Source organism: Ictidomys tridecemlineatus, chromosome 16 (genome assembly GCF_052094955.1).
Source record: "Ictidomys tridecemlineatus isolate mIctTri1 chromosome 16, mIctTri1.hap1, whole genome shotgun sequence".
In the NCBI taxonomy this organism is placed as follows: Eukaryota; Metazoa; Chordata; class Mammalia; order Rodentia; family Sciuridae; genus Ictidomys; species Ictidomys tridecemlineatus.
This window is the reverse complement of record NC_135492.1, coordinates 37,793,025-37,806,536: the sequence shown is the minus strand read 5'-3', so window position 1 is coordinate 37,806,536 and position 13,512 is coordinate 37,793,025. Positions and strand designations below refer to the sequence as shown.

Here is a 13,512-nt window from a genome sequence, read left to right as displayed (position 1 = left end):
CCTCTCAGATGTCCCCTAAGATGGGGTCCTTCCCACACCGCCCTCCCCCAACTCCTCGCCTCCCAGCAGGCCCCTCTGTGGTGGCCCTGCCACCGTGGTCCCTCACCTGGCCCTGGTGGGCACTCGCTGTACCCAGGCTGCCCCCCCCCACTAACCTCAGGTCACCACGACACCCAGCCCACAGACACAGAGCCCCGAGCCGGGCACGGTGGCCCACGCCTGCCATCCCAGAGGCTCGGGAGGCTGAGGAAGGAGGATGGAAAAGTGGAGGCCAGCCTCAGCCACAGTGAAGCCCTGAGCAGCTCAGGGAGACCCTGTCTCTCAATAAAATAGAAAAAGGGCTGCGGACGGGGCTCAGGGGTTGAGGGCCCCGGGACCAAAAGGAAATAAATAAGTAAATGGCCACCCATGTCTTGCGCGGGGCTGGGGACCGGTCACGCTCCACAGGTGACAGCGCCCAGGCTTGGCCAGGCTCGGCTGAGTGGCCGGCACACCCAGGCCCCCGCAGCCTCTGGGGGGGCATGAGGGACGGGCCAGGCCCCGTGGGCGCCCCCAGAGCCCCCCCCCGCCTGTCCCCTGCTCCCTTTGAAGGTTCAAAGAATGGGCCTCGCCCTCCTGCAGCCCGTAAATCACCCCAGAGAAAGGGAGGCCGTCCACCTGGCTGAGTTATGGTGACCGCGGCGAGACGGGCTGGGCGGCGGGAAGGCCAGCGCCCCCTCACCTGCTCTGCCCCCGTCCTCACCCCTCCACCGGGGGGTCCTGGACCGGGTCACCCCTGGGCAGGGCCAGGATCCATGAGCAGCCTCTGGGCCTCTAGAGTGACCAGGGCCTCCGAGGCCAGGGGAGGCCAGCCGCTGCCTCCCCGGGGCCCAACTCCTGAGGCAGGCGGGAGCCCCCACTGTGAGCTGGGCCAGGCCTGGGGCCTCCTGCCTCTCCTCCCAGGGGTCAGTCCCTCTGCCAATGTCCCTGTCACCTGCCAGTCAGCCAGGGCCCGGGTGGAGGCCTGGGCACTATCCTGACCAACACCAGTGGCCACCTCGAGGCCACCACCAAGCCCCAGGCCCCCCTCCTTCCCTCTCTGGTCTCCACGGCGACCGTCACCCACGCCACTGTGGCCTCCCCAGACCACACTATCCCCCCCTGTCCCCGACTAGCCCCGCGACGTGGACAGACAGACCACACGGGCTCCTCTGGGGACTCAGAAGCAGGCACAGCCCCGTCTGTAAAGGAGGTGACACAGGCTCAGAGAGGAACGGTGACTTCCCCAGGGTGCAAGGGGCCTCCTTAGCCGGGGCTTTCCTCCTGCCAGAGCCACCAAGCTCAGCCACAGCCTGTCATCTCAGAGGCTCCGGAGGCTGAGGCAGGAGGATCGCAGGTTGGAGGCCGGCCTCAGCCACTCAGCGAGACCCTGTCTCTAAATAAAAAGCAAAAAGGGCTGGGGACGGGGCTCAGGGGTCGAGCAGCCTGGGGTTCAGTCCCTGGCACCAAGATCAATCAATTCATTCACTCAAATACCCTCCGTGAGGCGTCACCAAGCAGAACAGCAGTGTGTCCCAGGTCTCCTGCTGGGACACCCTGACACTGAGGCAGGTCCCCTCCCGTCTCTGAATCTCGGTCCCTTTGCTTGAAAAAGAAGGGAACGATTCCTAACCCACAGGGGCAGCCTGGGACTCGAGGCAAAGGACAGAACCTGACCCATGCACCATGGGCGACTACCCCTGCTCTGGGGACCGGGTGACCTGGGACCAAGCACTGTCACTCTCTGGATCTCTTTAACAATTTGGGGGTGACCACTGCCCCCTCCAGAGATTCAGAGTAGATGAGAGAAAGGACATCGGATGTTCCATCAGGACAAACAGGAGATTCCTAAGGTGGGTGCCTTCAGGTCTGGTTTGATCAAGGCTCCAGCTTGGTTTCTCTGACTCTTTCTTTTCTACAAACCGTTGACGGTGACATTGGGGTGGGGGGGGGGATGGCGGGGCCCGAAGCCCAGCCTCGGGTACAGGGGACTCGTGGTTCTGAGCAGGACGGAGCACACACCTGCAAGGCACTGTTTCCCGTCCCTCCAGGGTGGACTCATGTCCTAACCCTGCCCGGCCCCTTCCAAGTCCCCACCAGGACCCCGCAGCTGAACAGGACAGAGCAGGCTCCAGGCCACATGTTTGGCAGGCTTCCGTCTGCTGCCCGTCCACCTCCTGCCCGCAGCCTGGGTTCTGCACCTCCTGGGCCCCCGCAGCCTGAGTTCTGCACCTCCTGGGTCCCCGCAGAGGAACAGGGACTTCCAGCCCCCGCACGTGCCCCACATCATCCCACAGAGCACTCACCGTGACGTGGCTCCTTAAATGAAAAGTCCAGCTCTCAGGCACACTAGCCGGGTACCCAGGGCTCCGTGGCCACAGGGCACTGGCCACCACACTGGACGGTATAGAAACAGAATATTTCTGTTAGCTGGGCAGGGTGACACGTGCATGTCATCCTAGTGGCTCGGGAGGCTGAGGAAGGAGGATCGCAAGGTGGAGGCCAGTCTCAGCCACTTAGCGAGGCCCTGAGCCACTCAGTGAGACCCTGTCTCTAAATAAAATATCAGAAGGGCTGGGGACGGGGCTCGGTGGACGGGTGACCCTGGGTTCAATCCCTGGTACCCCAAAATAATAAAATAAAATAGCAGGAGAGGGGGAAGGAGGGGTGCTCTGAGCTTTTGGAGGCCGTGGCTTGAGCAGATCAAATGGGTCAGGAGCAAGAGAGGGGTTCAAGACTCAGGAACCGATGGAGATGGCCAGAGAAGACAGAGTGACATGGACCCGGAGTCTTGGGCATTGCAGGGGGACAGGAGGCCGGATATCTAAGAGGGCCGTGTGGCTAGTGTCCAGATGTGACCCCTGGGTAGAGGACACGGAGGCCACAGTTCACCTGGGGTGGGGATCCAGGGCGCTGCTTCTATTCTACAAACGCCCAGAGGCTATAAGAACATCCCCCAGGCAGGGGACCTAGCACTGGGGACAGGTCTGTCTGGGGAAGCCGGGACCCCTCAACACTCCTCCGGTGGGGTAGCAGGATCGCGTCCATGTCGGTATTTCCCTGCTCTACTTGGCTACCAGGAAGCTCAACGCTAAGTCTGCAGGTCAACTTTTTAAAACTGTTGAAATCCAAGGTTCCTTCTTACTTCCTGCCTGGACTTGATGTCCCCTTAGGGTTCCACCTTGGCTGGCCCTGATTATTTGTTTGTCATGATAACTGTTTGGTGGAGCTTAACTGCTCGGAAATCCTAGATCTCAGCGGCTTCAAACATGATCACGGATTCTTTGGTCTCTTGTAACTAAAAACCCACCAGCCACATAAGCTGGACCTAGGTGGCTTCTCTCTCCCCCATGTTCAGGGATGTGGGCTCCACCGCACCTGCATCCAGGTGTGCTCCTTGTCCTCATGCTCATAACCCTTCTGCAGAGTTCCAGCCATCACACCCACATCCCAAACAGAACACAAGCTCTGGAAGAAAAAAACCCACCAGTTTCCAAGATGCCCCGCCCATCAACTTCCGCTTCGAACTCATTGGCTCGGGCTGTGCCCCGGGACCCACCCTTAGCTGCAAGGGAGGCTGGGAAATGTAGTTCTTTGGACACAGCGCCACCCTGAACAAAACCAGAGGCCTATTACTCAGAAGAGAAGAAGGGTGTTGGTTAGGTAAACAGCGACGTCAACTGTTCAGGGCAGCTCTAAGGATTCCGCTGTAAGCTCTGTCTTCCATTTGCATCCTAGCACACAGTTGGAGCTCAATAAATGTTGATGGCTTGGAAAGAATGGAAGGATCTCTTAAATGGAGTCAGCGTCCTGATCTCCACCAGACAAGTGCCTATGGCCCAGAGACGGTGAGTGAGTTTCCCAAGATCACACAGCAAATTCATAGCAAAGACGAGAACCTGCGTCCTCAGAGGCTGGTTTCAGGTTGAACCTGGTCCTGGACCCAATTGGGCCCCGGAAGCTCCTCAGGCCGGGGTCCGTGCGTTTCCCAAGACCCAGAGATGCCACCCCACACCGTGGACGTCACACAGCGGGGACCAAGCGGGGGAGGCTAACCAGAGCCAACTTGGCCCCTCCTAAGCCAGTGGGCATTTATGGAGTGCCAACTGGGCCCGGGGAGGCCCAGGGCGGAGGAGGGCGATCATTCATCACAAGTTTTGACCAAATTCAAGGTGAAACTGGCCAGCAGCGACCTGGAGAGGGGAGGCCATTGTTCCCCGCCATCTCCCGGAGTCAGGAGTGTGTTGGGAGGCGCCTTCCAGCAGACCGTGAAGAGGGGACCTGCCCCTCTCTGCTGTCCCTCCATACAAGCCGGGGACACCCCCCCCTCCCCGGGTTGGCGCCTGGACAAGTCGCCACCCGAATCCCAACGCGGCCTCAGCCCTGGGAGAGGAACCAAAGTCCCCTGAGCCCGTCACGTGATTGACAGCTCCCAAGGCCACCTGGGCCCCTGGCCACTCGGAGTGTCCCCAGAGGTCACCTCCTTGACATCATCAGGGTCTTTTTTTTGTCCCTTTCCTGAAAGGCGGAGGCCGGGCCGGAGTCTCCTTCACAGCACACACAATGACGGGGCCCGCTGGGAAAGTCACTCACGCGGCCTCTGACTCACGCGTCCTTTCTGGAATGACACAAGTGACTTCTCTTCCCACTGACGGTGGCTCCGAGGGCGGGAGAACCTAAGAGGTGGCTGGGGGTGGACAGGGAGAACCTGGACATCTCCTGGAGACCACCTGTCTCCGGAGGATCAGAGAGGGTGTCACGCTGGACCGTGGTCACACAGGAAGACGGAGCACCGGGAACAACTAGCCCACCCCCTGGAGCACCCTGGCAAAGCTCTGGCTGGCTGCAGGGATCCCCAGTTTGTCACTCCGTCAAATGGCCGTGGAGTCCAGCGTGGTGGTAGGCACACACCTGTCAACCCAGTGGCTCGGGAGGCTGAGGCAGGAGGATCGAAAGTTGGAGGCCAGCCTTGCCCCCAGTTGGATTGTGATGCTCCTGACCACAGCAGGGGACCCCCGACCCCCCTCGGCAACCCAGAACTGTCCCCCCTTGCCCTCCCCTACCCCAGAAGCCACGGTGACCTTGGGATGCCCTGAGAGACTGCTAAGGGTAGGCACTTCCGGTCAGGAGCTGGGTGACTCTGGGCCAGTCTCCTGCCCTCTCTGGTCTCCGTTTTCTCTCCGGGCACAGCGCCAGAGGACATCTAGGTCGGGCCTCCAAGTCCAAGTGCCTTCAAAAACCTGAAACGGGGGATCAATGACTTGTAAATGACAGGCTTAAGCGATGGCTTCCGATCCAAAGATGTCAATGGGACTCCGTCCATGTCCTCCTCCCACCCCGCAAGGCCACTCAACCCCTGAGCCACCTCCCAGGACTTTTCCGTATTTTATTTAGGGACAGGGTCTCACTGAGTGGCTGAGGCTGGCCTCCAACCTGAGATCCTCCTGCCTCAGCCTCCCAAGCCACTGGAATGACAGGCGGGCACCACAGAGCCCAGCCATGTGCCTTCTTATCTGCAGCACTGTGTCACCCGGTGGCCCCATCCTCGGCCAGGTCTCCGGGAGGTGGCGCGATGCCCGCCAGCAGCTCTGACTTTACTGCAGCCACCAAGCGCCAACCCCAGAGCCAGGCCAGAGTGCTGCCCCCTGCTGGCGCCCCCGCAGAATCCCAGGGTGGACGCTGATTGGCCTGCCTTGTGTCATGTGACCATCCGCAGACAGCCAATCGCTCCACCAAGTGAGGGTATGCTGTTCTCTGATTGGCCAGAGGGCCACGCCTACCTCGGATGCAGGGATGTTTCCCTCCCAAGTCAAGAGAGAAGTGTCCCCGCCCGCAGGAGGCAGCTGGGGAGGCTGCCTCCACGGAGGCCCGGGGTGCACCTGGGCCTTGGCCCCGTCCTCCAGCGCCAGCTCCCTCAGGGAACAGCACCCACAGAGACTAGCACCCTCAGGGGCCAGCACCTGGAGTCCGGCGAGTCCACGAGGGGCAGCCCTCGCCCACCGGCCTGCGGAGGGTCCCGCTGGCCTCCAGTGGAGAGGCCGCCGAGGGCCTCCAGGGCGAGGCGCGGGCTGCGGTCACCACCCCCTGGGGCAGGGCTGCGGCTCGCCCGTCCCTCCTGCCTCCCCTGGCCACGGAACCTGTACCCGAGCCGCCAGGGTAGTCCCCTAGGGGACAGGTCTGCACGCGGGAGGTCACCAAGCACCCAGGGCTGGGGGGCATGGCCTCCGGATTGGTCAGCCCTGCGGGGTGGAGAGGACCCAGAGGGTGTCTGTGTGACCCTGGACCTGGCTGAGGGCAGGGGTCGGGCAGCGCTGGGGGGTGGACAGATGGACGGATCGATGGACAGACGGATGGACAAGCATGTGCAGGAGGCCAGTGGAGTAACGAGGGGCCAGCAGCTGAGTGGTCGGAGGCACAGGTGGAATCTGTGGTGGAAAGACCAGGAGGTCATCAATAGGATGCTGAAGAGGAGGGGACAGAGGCAGTCACCTTAGGGTGGCCAGGAGACACCTCCTGGGAGACACAGGCTGAGGTTTGGAGGGGGGAAAAAGACTCTATTTGCAAAAGGAGATTCCAGGCAGAGAAAGAAGCAGGTGCAAAGGTCCTGTGGCAGGAAAGCCTTGGGCACATTTCGGGCACGGCGAGGTAGCCAGCAAGGCAGCGCCCACGGGGACCATGTCCTCGGGTGCCACGCCCTCCCTGACGCTCACCTAGGACTCCTGTTCATATCTCCTATGGTGTGACCGCCCCTCAGCAGATGGGGAATCCGGGACTCAGGAGAGTGAGCCAGCCCAGCCCGGACAGCACACCTAACCTGGGACCCAGACTCAGGCCAGTGGAACCGCAGAGGACACGGGATAGGGGACAGTTGCAGCCTGCAGCCAGGAACTGCTCACTGTCCAGCCCCTTCCAAAGCCTCCTGGTGGGAAACTAGACACCAGAGAGGTCAAGCAATCTGCTTGAAGCCACACAGCCTGGGCACCAACTCCCCATGGAATACTCCAGCCTCCAGAGTGGGAAATCCCAGGGGAACCTGGGAGGACAGCTGCGTCCCGTCCCTCGGGACTTGAGCTGCCGACAAGTTACCAGCAGCCAGACTGACCCTCTCCAGAGACCAACAGCCTCGGGTTGGGATGGACAGAAGGTGTCTGGGGGCGTCTCACAGGGAGCCCAGAGAAGGGCAGTAAGCTTCCCAAGGTCACACAGCACAGTGGAGGGTGTCGGGGAGAAGGAAGCCGAGAGCCTCGTCTTCCGGGTAGAGATTCCTCACGTCTGGGCCATCACGTCATCCGCAGGGACACCGCCGCCCCCGGAGTCTGTCCTTCATGACATCATCCCTTGGCCGGGCCCCAGCGCAGTGCCTGGGCCCGGAATCAATGCCTCTTGGCACAGCGCAGCCGTCTCCCTGCCTCTCCCGGGCCGCCCAGCGCCTCGGCCACCTCCGGTCCCCCTCCCCGGCCAGGGACAGCCAGGGACAGCCCCAGAGCTGCTGGCCCACCGCAGGCTGGACCTGCACAGAGACCTCGGCCACTCCCAGACCCCACCTGGGCCCCAGGGAGGCGCGTCCCACCAACAGTGGCCTTGAGATCCCAGGGCAAACAGCAAGCACTCAATAAATGCTGGCTCCCTGCGCGCCCTTCAGTCTGGGTGCTGAGTGAAGCACCCCAGCGGGTCCCAGGTGGTGGCAAAGTGGGTCTCAGGAGGGCGCACGGGAACAGGCTCTGAGCCCGCACTGCGGGGTGACAGGCAGCTTGAAGATGGCCCTGGACGCCCACAGCCCGCCCCCTCTGGAGGCCGAGGCAGGAGGATGGAAAGTGGAGGCCAGCCTCGGCAAGGCCCTGAGCAACTCAGGGAGACCCTCTCAATAAAATATTTGGAAAGCGCTGGGGACGGGCTCAGGGGACTCAGCACCCGGGGTTCAGTCCCTGGTACCAAAGAATTCAGGACTCTGAGACAGGGACTCCCATGGGGACACAGTGGTGGCCTCTCCTCGCTGAGGGCCTGGCGGACATTCGGGAACTCAGGAGGAGGGACCACATAGGCCCAGTCCAGGGCCATTTGCTGACTGGCCCGAGGCGACCAGGACACGCCCTGTCAGACCACGGCATCCTCCGGCTGTAGGAGGGGCACAGAGATGGACCCATCAAGGGAAGGCCTGGAGCCGCCTCTGAACCTCTGCTGGAAAGTCTCTGAATGAGTGCTGGAGCTGCTGCAGCCACTCTGCCATCCTGAGGAAGCTCAAACCCAGAGGAGGGGCGGGGCGAGGGAACGGCTGGTCGGGCCAGTCCCTGGGGAACCCAAGCCACCACTCTCCGGCTCATCTCCACCCCCTTGGTGGCAGGGGTACCCCGAAAACACCAGGCCCCCCAGCTGTTGGGTCCCCACTTCCACCTCCACCTCGCCCGGAGCAAAAGCCAACGTCCTCACTGTGGCCTTAAGGGGTGCCATCTGGTCCCCTAGGCCCGCATCCTTCCTCCTGCAGGTCTCTGACCAAATGTCACCTTGACCATAGCTGTCGCTGAGAAAGTCACCACCCATTACGTCTGCAGGGGCCCCTCTGCCCCGCTTCCTGCTTGGCCTCTTCCATTCCCAAAACTGATCCTGGCCCTTTTTTTGGGGGGGGACACCAGAAACTGACCCAGGGCACTGACCCCTGAGCCCCGTCCCCAGCCCTATGAAGCATTTTATTTAGAGACAGGGCCTCCCTGAGTTGCTCAGGGCCTCGCTTTGGCTGAGACTGGCCTCCAACTAGCGATCCTCCGGCCTCAGCCTCCAGAGCCTCTCTGGCAGGACAGGCGTGGCCTCCGCCCCCGCTGGCCTTTCTCCGCCTACCCAGGAGGAGGCGAGGCTGGGACCCCAACAGCCACGGCTCCCCGCTGACCCCAGCGCCTGCCCTTGCTCCGGGGCGCCCCGCAGCCCCCAGGCCCCCGAGACCGCGCTACACCCTCCCCGGGAAGCAGCTTCCCCGCCGCCGCCCCGGGGCCTGAGTCTGAGTCAGGCGCATACGCGGACAGGCCGGGCCGGGACTCCAAGAGCGCAGGCGCGCAGCCCGCAGGCCGGGAAGGCCCACCCGGGCACCGCGCATGCGCCGCAGGCTCCCTGCGCGCAGAGTCGCTCCGGTTGTGGGAACTCGCTGGTGGCCGCGCGGCGCGCGTTCTGCGCTTGCAGACCTGGACCTGGGGCACCGTGTGGCGCGGCCCTGGGGACGCTGGAGTCAGGGCGGGAAGGCCCCGGGGCTGCTCTAGGGCAGGGTCGACTGCGGACCCAGCGTCAGGCTCACGTTCCTGGATTTCCAGCAGGGTCTGCTTGCCCTGGCCCCTGTGTCTGAATCCTGTGATTCTCCTGCCACCAGTGGGACATAGCAAAGCACACACACACCCCTCCCCATCAGCTTCCAGAAGACTGTCTGAAAACACATCTGGTACCCGCAGCGTGGCTCTTTTTCTTCTTCCGTCCTTCCTCCAGCCTGCTGCTTCATCAAGATGTGATGGCTGGAACTGTGGCAGCCTTTCTGGACCACAAGGGCAAGATCTCTCTTCCTTGGTTCGTGGAACCAGACGCTAAAAGGAGGCTAGTTCGCTTGTCAGATCTGTGCCACCGTCCTCGGAGTTTAACTAGGAAAGGGACAGAAGTCCCTCTCTTGAGGCGGTGCTCTCCGGGGGCCTTCGTTGGCCCTACTGTTGTGCACTGGGCACATCTGTGTGAGTCTAGATGATGAGTCAGAACACAGCCAGCGCCTAACCTAGGCCTCTCCTGATAGGTCAGAAGTCCCTATGACTCAACATCGCGGAGGCCAGTCCCCTGCCTCCACACCCCTCTCTCACTGCTTGCCTCTGGGGTGGATTTTATGGCCTTGTCTAGAGGAAGCCCGGCCGCTAAGCCCATTTCACAGGTAAGAGGACTGAGGCCAGGACAGCTCCCGGCGTGGCCCAGCTGACGGGTTCAGGTCTCCCCTGGATCCCAGGCGTGTGCCACCAGCTCCAGGTCTCCCTCTCCCTGGGCCTGGCTGTCCCTGGGACCTGGAGCCACCCCCCCACCCACCCCCCCCCCCCGCCCTCCCAGTTGGGACAAGACTCCAACTTGCAGGAGAAATGTTCAGAAATGAGGGGAGAAAGTAAGTCCCGCCCCGTGCATGCCTCGAGTATTTAAATTCTTTTTCATAATTATCTCAAATAGTAATTATGGAAGAAGCAGATGGTGCTTATCACCGACAAGAACCCACCTGCCCTGCCCGGGTTTTTCTCGAAAGTGGAAGCGCTGAAATGATTTTTTTTCCCCCTTCTGAATCGCTTCAATGGCTGTTTTCACTGTAAATACCAGGAAGACGCCCGGGGCACGGCAGCCACGGGGGGCTGCGAGGAACAATTGCCAAAGGCCCGCAGCTACCTCGGCAGGACACCCAGCTTCTGCCCGGTAATGGGGCGACTGTACATCTCCTGGAGGGTTTGACTACCAGGACTGGGGCTCCCAGGGGGCACCCCAAAGCCCCTTTCCTCCTCTCTGCCTCCAGGTCCCACCTGCACCATCACCACCCCCCTCCACCTGGCCCTCCGGGGCTGCCCACTCGCAGGAGACACATCATGCATCCCAAAGAACATTCCAAACCCCAGGGGCTCCTCTGCAGGCAGCGGGGAAGATGGGTCTCCGCTCCCCTGGGAGGTCCCAAGAGTCCAAAGAAAGGGACCAGGTGGTGGAGATTTGCGGGCCTTCATCTAGCCCTGGGGACGTGGAGGGGGGGACAGGGAAACCAGGAGCCACAGACCTAGGAAGGAAGAGACCCATGGTCATGGCAGGATAGGACCTGGGCAGGAGGGAGCCCTCGGGATGCCAGGCCTGTGTCTGTCCCAGGGAGGGGCTGTCCAGGCTGGGTGCAGAGGAGGGGAGAGGGACAGAGGCGTCTGCAGTCCCCTGAGCGCTCGGGGTCCGCTTGGACCGCGAGGTCCGTCCCAGCTGCGTCCTCTGCTGCCCCCGTGTGGTCGGAAGGGGTTGCTGCAGCCTTGCGGAGCTGACCTCAAGGCAGGGGCGACCCGCTCTGGACAGAAGGCCAGGGGACACCCGGTGCAAGACGGGAGGGAGGGCGCCGTGCCTCCCTGGGTCTCACCCCACCCGCGCCACTCGGCCACGTGTGACAAGCGAGCACATTGCCCCTGCCCAGCCTTGGCCCTTGCAGGTCTCTCTGCCTGGGGACACGCTTCTCAGCCTGTGCCCATCACAGGCGACCTTCCCTGATGTGCCTGCGCGGCCAGACATGGCGCACCCTCCTGCCTCAGCAGGGGAAAGGACCCGATGGCTCAGGGGACAGCCAGGACACGGAGGGCTGCTGTCCCCTGTGCAGCAACTTCCGGGAGGAAGGGCAAAGCCTGGCCCCGGTTGCAGAGACAGCTAATCACCTTTACTGAGCACCTACTGAATGCCACAATCCCCTTTACTGAGCACCCACGGTATGCCACAATCCCCTTTACTGAGTACCTGCTGTATACCACTAGTCACCTTTATTGAGCAACTACTATATGCCACTAATTACCTTTATTGAGCACCTACTGTGTGCCACGATTGCCTTTATTGAGCACTTACTGTGTGCCACATCCCATCCTGGACATCAGCCTGTGCATTCGTCCATGACCCTGTTTTACAGACACGGAGACTGAGGTCCCAGTGCTCAGTGGATTTCGCACGCTATGCAGCTGGTCCGTGTCCCCAAGGCCATGGCCCTAGACTGCCACTCTATGGCATAACCTGTTGGGGCCCTCTTGTTTCCTTTTCTTCCCAGAAGCACAGAAGACGGATCCAGCCGACCACTGGGTGCTTCTGGTGACCTGTGGGGGACACTCTGCTGCAAGTCTCTGGACTTCCGATTGCCAAATCTCTCAGGGGAGGAAGCCAGGCACAGAGAAGCTAAGGAACTTGCCCAGGGTCACACAGCTGGGAAACGCGGAGAGTCTGACTCCGACCCAGGGCTAACCCCGACTCTGGCACCCGGAGGAGGGTCCCTGGGGCCGGCTTGGCTTCTCCCTCCAGCCCAGGCCCCGCTCAGGGGACCATCACCTGCTCCAGAGTCGGGGGCGGGGCAGGGGCCTGGGCGGGGGGTCCCGGGCACCCGCGGTCCCCGGCGCGAGCGCCCCCTGGCGGCCGCGGGCGGCTCTGACCTTGGGCGCGGGCAGGTCCTTCCAGCGCGGAGCTGGCGCCGCGGGAGGAGCACGGGGCGCCCCGGGATAGCCCGGGCCAGCGGAGGGCGGCAGCGCGAGGGACGCGCCCGGGCCCCACCACCTGGTGGCCAGGGACAGCTCCTGGCCGGTCGCGCGTTCCTGTCCCCGAGGCTCCAGGCCAGGTCACCGGCTGCAGCGCGCTGAGGGCCGATGGAGGGAAGGGACCGTCCAGCCCCGGGTCCCGGGCGCTGGCCGAGGCCCTGCGCTGGGGAGGCCATCGCCCTGGGGAGGGAGCCAAGGCCCTGTCACCGACGCCCTGTCACTCCGAGGGCCGCAGGGGACGCCCACCCGCCTGGCGAGGCCCCGTCCCGGTGATGCGCGGTGGTGCGCGGTGGTGCGCGGTGCGCAGGGTCACCAGAGGTGTGCCAGGGACCCCAGGAAAATGTGCCAGGGGACAGCTTCGCCCCGAGCGCCCAGAGCCTGGGGCGCGACCACAGGACAGCAACCAGGACCTGCAGAAGGGGCGGAACCCGCTCCTGAGGCCACCAGAGGCGAGGACGCGGGCCCTGCGCTCTGGAAACGCCCTTTGCACCTGGGAAGCAGCTGCCAGCGCGGGGGAGGGGCAGGAAGGGACTTCGCAACATGAGGTCCCCAAGTCGTGGTCACTGCCCAGGACAATCAGGAACCTCAAGCAGCTCCCACAGACAGCGCAAGGGGTCCCCGGGCCACCGTGGCGCAGAGATGCCCCCTGCCCCGCGCTGCTTCCGTGGTGACCCCTCTTCCTGGTCCCCACAGGGCCATCAGCGACGGCGGGGACAGCAGCCAGGCCTCGGGGCACAGGCCGGGAAACTGAGACCTGGGCGCTGAGACCTGGAGTGTCGGGAAGGAGAGGGAGGGAAGAAGCCGGGTTCTGGAATGTTCTGGGGCCCCATCTAAGTCCTGCAGGATCTGGATATGGGGGTGATAGGGGGCGTCAGGCTTACGAAGGTCTCCACCTGAGCAGCTGGTGACCCCGGTGACAAGCTCAGAAATGCTCTCCCCCCCACCTCGAGCTTCCGACCTGATAAATGCACAGGAGAAAGGATGTGCCCTGCCCTGCGGTGACCTTTAGGGACAAACGACACTGAGACACAGAAGGCTGAGCCCAGCGGGAACACTCGGGTGTCTGTGTCCAAGGGACAGCAAAGCACCCTCAAGGAGCGCCCAGGGGTCTGCAGCAGATGGCACAGATGCTGGTGAGATGAGTGTCCCCAGAAGGACCCCTCACCCAGGTGAAGGGTGGCCCTCAGGGGACGCGTGGGGCAATGGGGACCGCAGCAGGGAGCTGCCAACCCCCTGAGGGCGGCCG

General features: G+C 62.9%; 1 long non-coding RNA gene across 1 annotated transcript; it reads right to left on the bottom strand.

Annotated features, from left to right (window-relative positions):
- Positions 1–1,963: 1,963 nt before the first annotated feature.
- Positions 1,964–5,020, bottom strand: LOC120891911 (uncharacterized). Its single transcript, XR_005736497.2, has 3 exons — positions 3,578–5,020; positions 3,397–3,486; positions 1,964–2,415 (listed from the first exon to the last, which is right to left on the bottom strand). It is a non-coding gene; the product is annotated as an uncharacterized LOC120891911 (long non-coding RNA).
- Positions 5,021–13,512: the final 8,492 nt, after the last annotated feature.